The sequence below is a fragment of the Durio zibethinus genome, chromosome 9, assembly GCF_047325235.1.
Source record: "Durio zibethinus cultivar Kanyao isolate XHJ-2024 chromosome 9, ASM4732523v1, whole genome shotgun sequence".
Classification (NCBI taxonomy): domain Eukaryota; kingdom Viridiplantae; phylum Streptophyta; class Magnoliopsida; order Malvales; family Malvaceae; genus Durio; species Durio zibethinus.
Window position 1 is genome coordinate 25,225,831 of NC_143170.1, and position 6,965 is coordinate 25,232,795.

Sequence of the window (6,965 nt, forward strand, 5' to 3'; positions counted from 1 at the left end):
AATGAATACCACTTTTTATCCTTATCTTGCTCTCCAAACCAAGTACCCATGAGTGACCTTATTAGTGAACAGTACATGACTCACCCTGTGGGGGTTTTTTCATGCTTTAATCACATCGTTCATCCTTTGAAATACTTTTGGCTTACTATAAGAAAAATATGATTGATGAAGTTTATATGTCATGGGAATGAACTATTCCACCCCAAAATGTCTTCTTACTAATAGTGGTACATAACTTGTTGCTCCTCATCGACCCAAAAGTAGAACCACGATGTTGTCTCTACATTGATAAAGCATGAGTTTCCTATTCATCAATAGGACCAACCATTTTACCTCAATGCTAGTCAGCTTTTGTAAGAATGTTACCCATTTTTTTTAAACTTTTATTCTGGCCACTCACTTTCATAAAATTTTTTAATTGGAGCTTGATTACGAAAATACAATTTTGAGAATGCACTTCTTTTACACTTAAAATGGCTTTTCGTTCATAAATACAATAATTGTATACAGCCTGTAAAACATTCTTCATTCTGGTGACAGTAACTCAATGATTTGATAATCTCTGTCAATATCATTGTTGAAAGGTTGTAGCCATTAATCACGCTTTTGAAGAAGTCAACCACTGCTATTTTAATATAACCTAAAACCTTTAGAAAAATTACCATTTCATATATGACTAAGGCAAACACGTCTAAACTTCACTTCTCGTCGGCATGTTGTACTAAAAAATCATGAAAGAACTTTCAAGGTAAGCAAACCAGTTCTTGTTTCTTCTTTGTATGAGAATCCATAATCTTCTTGTTTATCCCTATAAGATGGGCTAGATTCTTACAAAATCTTATTTGTATTTTTTGACATATATCTTGTTAGGAGCTTTAAGGTGTAACCTTAACAAAGTCGAATATTCTTCAATGGTTGGTGTCATATCAACTTTATTGAAGATGTAAAACCTTTATGAAAGATCTCAAAATTGCACTGTAGCTCTAATTAGTTGATTCTCAACATTTACTACAAGAAGGTATGCTATATGTCTATGTCTCTAGCAAAATTCTTCTTATCTTGATGGACTCATCTTCTTTCATATATCGATCAAATCCTCTAGATTGTTTTGTTTAAAGAGGACATATGTTTTTTGAAACAAAGTATAAGTATGACCAATGGGTAGAGAATCTCCCTCTTTTTGTTAGATTTTTTTTTACTAAACTTTTACTTTGTTAGGTGACTCACAATGAGCTAATACTGATAAAGAGTAGACTAATCGTTCTGTGGAGTTTATGAAAAACTTTTTGTTGAAGACTCTCTTTCAGGTAAATATTCTTTATGCAACATTATGATATAAGCATGAATCATGCAAAATGGATAAGAGAAGAGGTTAGTACATCAAATAAAGAGAGATAAATAAATAAATAACTATATAAATAAAAACATCATACACAATAAAAGGAATGAATCTTACACTTTGGTTAATTCTAAAAGAAAGAAGATGGTTCTATCTATAGGTTAGACATTTCTAAGGTTCACTGTATATGTTTGAGGTTGAAATATAAAGGTTTCCAAATTGCTTTGTACATCATTATCCATCACATACTAGTAAGGCACCCAAATTTTTACCCATTATAGGCTACAAGCAGAAAATGTTTAATTTGAGTGGGAGTATTTTGCTGGCTATTACGGAGGCCTTAAAACATCATGAAAGCATAGGTATTTTATTCTCTCTTAAAGGGACAGAGCTCGGTATAGAGCTCATCTTATGCTCATGCATATGAATGACATAGTTATCAAAGTAAATAAATAGAATGAATGAATGAAAAATCTTTACAAAAAGATTAATTTTATTAGGCTTTTGGATAACACAAATTTATTTGCTAGCCTGACTCTTGACTAGTCCCCAGTGGAGTCGCCAAACTATCATAACGTCTAGATCTGTGGACTTATCGCTAAATATTGACTTGAGGAGTCACTACTAATCTTTTTGTTTAGGTACGATTGGTCACTTGACTGAATTTGTCTCTTTTTAAAGAGAAATCCTAAGTTTAACTTAGGTATATTTAAAAGGTAGATTCAATGTTTGCAAAATCAAAACTAGGTCAGGGAGTACGGTTATATGTGAAAAAAGTTATGTCACCCTTATAATGCCCATCGAAAGATGGTACCAGCTCGATTTCGTGTTATCCATTAAGCCTTAAAAACTTTACCAAGTGATTATTCTTAATTACTCCAATACTTTTGACAGAAAATTAAAAAAATTCTCTCACTTCAAGAGTATATAAGAAAACTACTATTTCACTTGTAGAGGCTCCTTCGTTTGATTATTTGATATTAAAAAAATAAGAAAGGAAAAGAAAAAAGAAATAATGCTTCAACTTTGATAGAGATCCTTTTTTATTATGTTGTTTTATAAGAAAAAAAAACTCATGCTTTTATACAAGAAAAATATGTACTTTTAACTTTTTCTTAAAGCATTTGATATTTTTATTTTCAAGGAAAATTGATACTTTCAACTTTTCCTAAAAAATATATATATTTTGAAGTTTTGATTTTTTAAAAAAATTGATACTTTTGACCTTTCCTCAAAAATATTTTTTTAGAATTTTTATTTAAAAAAATCATTGAAAATTTAAGGATGTTTAATTAAATAAATAAATTATTTCAATTTATTCAATAAATAAATAAAAAAAATAAAACTAAATGAAAAAAAAAACCTTTGGTGGGCTCTGCTGAACTTGATTGGGATGTGGCTCCAGAGACAGATGTAGCTGAAATAGTTCAGTGTGTGGCTTGGCTCAACGGCTCAACAAGGGCTGAATGAAGCGGGTAAACGGGTCGATGCACTACTACCCGACCTTGGGTGACACGCGAATTATGCCCACTATTGACTTCTCAGAACGATGTCATTTCGCGTTGGTATAAAAGACAAAAAAATTTCTTTTCCTCAAATGCTCCTTCCCCTTTCTCTATTTTCTCTTTAGTTTTCTCTACATCTCTATATAGATACAAATAATGCTAGTGAAATTCTCATCGGTTTCTGGGCTTTATCGCCAAAAACAAGGTTTTTCGTTGAAAAAGTCACTGAAAAACTTGAATTTTCAATGAAAAATTCAACGAATTTTCTAATTTCCAGAAAATTTCCAGAAAAGTGTAGAAAATTCCCAAAAAAAAAAAAAAAATCTTCCAATCTAAACAATATTTCCCATAAACTTCCTACTACAAACTATAGCTTCGAATTTTTCTGACTGCCTCTTATTTTTTTTCCCCCCATCTATCCTTTGTGATCATTAAGAGTTTATATAGGGCTATTCGAGGATTCAAAAATCAGAATCCTCTTATCCTTTCATTTGTTATCCCTTTTTCAAAAACTTTTTTATCACAATTTCCAAATTGAAATTCCTTTATCCTAAAGTTTTAATAGAATTGAAACTCTGCTTTATTTTTATTCTTTTCTTAATTTGGATTATCCTTATATGAAATTTACCCCAAAAAAAATCACGAAATGAGTGTCTACACATAGTAATTAGACGAAATTTATTATACATTACTTATAAGACATCTTATCTAAGAGTTGTCGAGGTTCAATTTTTTGAAATGGGTTCATTTGGTAGCCCTCATTGCATTGTAACTGTTTAAATTTTAAATTTTTAAAAATTTAATTATAAAATAATATCACAGTGTAATAAAAAAATAATGAAATTTTCTTCATTATTATATAACTAAATTTTAATTTTTAATCTTGATCATTGAAAATTACATGCATAACTCTTGTAATAAAAAGGACTTTGCATGTTAAGACTAATTATCACTCTTTTGAGTTATGTCTAATTAAATCATTCTCTAAAATTAAATATATCATCAATAGTTAATATTTAAAATATTCAACTCAAAAATATGATGTTAAGTTTTCAAAAAAAAAAAAGTTCATAATAAGATAGTTTCAGTTAAACAGAGAAAAACTATTCATGCATTCATCTGATCAGTAAGTAATTTAGAAATTATATTTGGGTTTTCTTTCCAATTTTAACAGCAGACTTATTTTACAGTTATACCGTTAAAATAGTTAAACCAAATGTCGCAATCCTTGCTCAAAGTTTATTACAGAAAAAGTAGTCAGGATTACGACAGCCGTTGTACTGCTTTCTGTCACAAAGGTTAGAGAAGAGAAGCAGCCTCAAAGGGAAGCCTTTCATGCATCGCATCAATCGACTCCCATGCTCACATGCCTATGTCCATTATCCATACAATGTCAACCAAGTGAAACAGTCAGCTCAGCAACCGGCAATTTTGGGCCAAATTATGAGGGCGGTAAATGAAGACAAAAACACTTACACATCAAAATTATTATTACGCCGGCTTCTTCTAATAATTTACGCAAACTTAAGAAAAATATATTTTAATATTTTTTATTCAAAATTTAAAAACTTAAATTCAAATTTACCTTTTTCATGTCAATCTTTCAAATAAATACTACTTTTTTGCAAAATATGTGGTATTGGCATCTCTTAGGCATTATAGTTATTTTATTTAACTTTGTGTAATGTTATTAATTGATAATAAAAAAAGGATAAATTTAAAATTTTAAATGTAATTATTATTTATTTTAAATAAAAAATAAATTAATTGAGACTTCCTTCAAATAATTATAAATAAAAAAAAAGGGACGAAAGGGATATATATATACAGAGGGAGACAGAGGTGACTAGAAAGCTGACATATGAATTAAATTAAATGAACAGCAGCTGCCTACAAAATGTGGCACGGCACTGTTGATGTAGGCTGGGCCTTATAGACATTGGAAGTTGTTAGTGCGGTAGTGCAAGAATTTTTCGGTGACAGAAAAAGACGGTTGACATGGAATGAACCGAGGCGGATTCATTTGTCAAGGACTGGTTTACGGATGTTTTAAAAATTGAAAAATTAAAAAATAAAAAAATTTTATTACTTATTTTCAAAAAATTTTTATGAGTAATTCTTTAGTATACAACGTAAACTCAAAAAATGATAGAATTACAATGCATTAAATAATATTAATAGGTTGTCGATTATTTTTTGGATTAAATAATATATTATTGAAATTAATATTTAAAAATTATGAATTTGATATACTTTAAATATGTAATATTTTTTAATCAAATATATAATATAATAGAAAATATTTAAAGATAAATTAAAAACTTAAAAAAATAATAACATGATAGATTTGTAAGTGAGAAATCAAAATCAAGTTTTTGAAAGGCATCAACTATTTTTTTATTCGTCAATAATTTTTAATTAAATAAAATATTGAGTTTTACAATTAAAATAAATGTTGATTGCATTTTCAATCAAATATAACATTACATTTTATAAATCCGTCGAACAATTTTAAGAAACACCTGATTCTATGCTTTCAAAACATGATTTCTAAGTCAATTTATCCAATGATTATAATAATATAATAATATATTACTTTAAGTTTTTATACATTGAGATTGAATATATTTTATTATTCAAATAATTCAAAATTTAATTAAATTAATTGAAATAAATTTAATCAATTAAAAATTAAAAATTAATAAACTTAATTTAATTAATAAAAAATAACATAATTTAATTTAATTTTAAATAAATTAATTTAAAATTAACGAAATTAATTAAATGAACGTATTAATATAGAAGAAGGATTTATTAAACATACACGAGACAAATGTATCAATTTTGTATGTAAACATCTGTACTTTATATAAATTTAAAAAGCTTTAAATCTTGATTGGTTACATCAAAGGATAAGATATTTTATTTATATTATTAAGCAACTTGCATTTCGTCTTGAGTGGTATATTTCAATTGACAGCATATCATTGTAAATTATAATATAATTAACTATTATAATTTAGAATTGTGTAGAAACTATCAAAATTTTATATAAAATTCACATTTATAAGTGGTAGATTTTTATATAATTTTTTATTGTGATTAAAAAATTATAATATTGTATAGAGGTGATAATGATTTGGATTAGATTTAACTCAATTCAATTTTTTTTATAATACATAAAATTATGAAATTTTAAAATTAGATTCGAAACCAAACTAAATCTCCATACGATCCAATTCGATTCGATCTGAATTAAATTTTATTAGTTCGATTCGATTCATCGACTTTAAATCTTTTTTTATATTCTTTTAATATGATTTTTAATATATTTAAATAGATTAGTTCTAAAATAATATTTTTATTTTATAAAAATTTAAAAAATATATAAAAGCTAATAAAAATATATAATTCGATTTGGTTCAAAATTTTTTTGGTTTTTTACTTTCTAATCTGAAGTCTGATTCAAATATAATATATACATTTAATATTTGAATTTAATCTAAACCTAATAAAAAAAATTGATCTGATCCAAATCGAATTGAATTGAACTGAACATTATAGTTTTGAATTAATTTTCAATTTCTTTGATATTTTTTCACCTTTAGTATTATAGTAAAAGAATTGTAGATAAAATATGTAAAAGTAATTGAAATGGAATAAGACTCACGACTTTTTCATTACAGTGTAAGGATTATATACAACAAACTTTACTAGAAAATAAAAATAATAAAGAGTAAATCAAATATCTATATTTGGTACAGTATTAGGCCAATAACTATATACAAATCTGGTTGATTATTGACTGACATGATTGCTTAAATAATGGTTGATTGTGGGGGATTGGAGTTGATGCTTTGTTATGCCCTCGCAAAATAGACATGGTATCCATTATGCCTATCTTAATACACTAACGTTGATGTTGTTGGCGGTTGTAAGGTTGGTAATAGAGTCAGCAAGTTGATTAACATAATGCACTTGAACAACACGAAGCTGTTTGTTTTACACTTGAGATCAAACAAAATGAAAGTCTATCTTGATATGCTTCATACGACTATGAAAAATAGGGTTTTGACAAAGATATGTTCTGCCAATATTATCAAAGTAGAGAGTGGGTGGAG